This window comes from Penaeus monodon, chromosome 34 (assembly GCF_015228065.2).
Source record: "Penaeus monodon isolate SGIC_2016 chromosome 34, NSTDA_Pmon_1, whole genome shotgun sequence".
Lineage (NCBI taxonomy): Eukaryota > Metazoa > Arthropoda > Malacostraca > Decapoda > Penaeidae > Penaeus > Penaeus monodon.
Genome location: NC_051419.1, coordinates 20,465,835 through 20,466,074, shown reverse-complemented (window position 1 = coordinate 20,466,074; position 240 = coordinate 20,465,835). Strand labels below are relative to the sequence as shown.

Here is a 240-nt window from a genome sequence, read left to right as displayed (position 1 = left end):
CCTCTACGTAGTTGGTTATCATTTCTATCAACAAATGGTTGTTTGGTTTCGGATAATAGTTATTCGCAAAGATGGTTATCATGTCATATCATGTCATTTTTGAGAATAGTTGTTTCCGATGACTTACGAACGGACACACGTAACTGTAGAATCAAGACAGTTCGTTCCTTTGCACTCTGATTCTGTCATGTTAGTGCCGATCCAAATAGCCAAGCGAAGGGAATATGGTCCTTTTAGTCA

General features: G+C 38.8%; 1 protein-coding gene across 1 annotated transcript in view; it reads left to right on the top strand.

The window, feature by feature from the left end:
* Positions 1 to 240, top strand: part of LOC119594641 (sodium- and chloride-dependent betaine transporter-like) — a 41,020-nt gene that overhangs the window by 15,561 nt on the left and 25,219 nt on the right. The window lies entirely within an intron of this gene.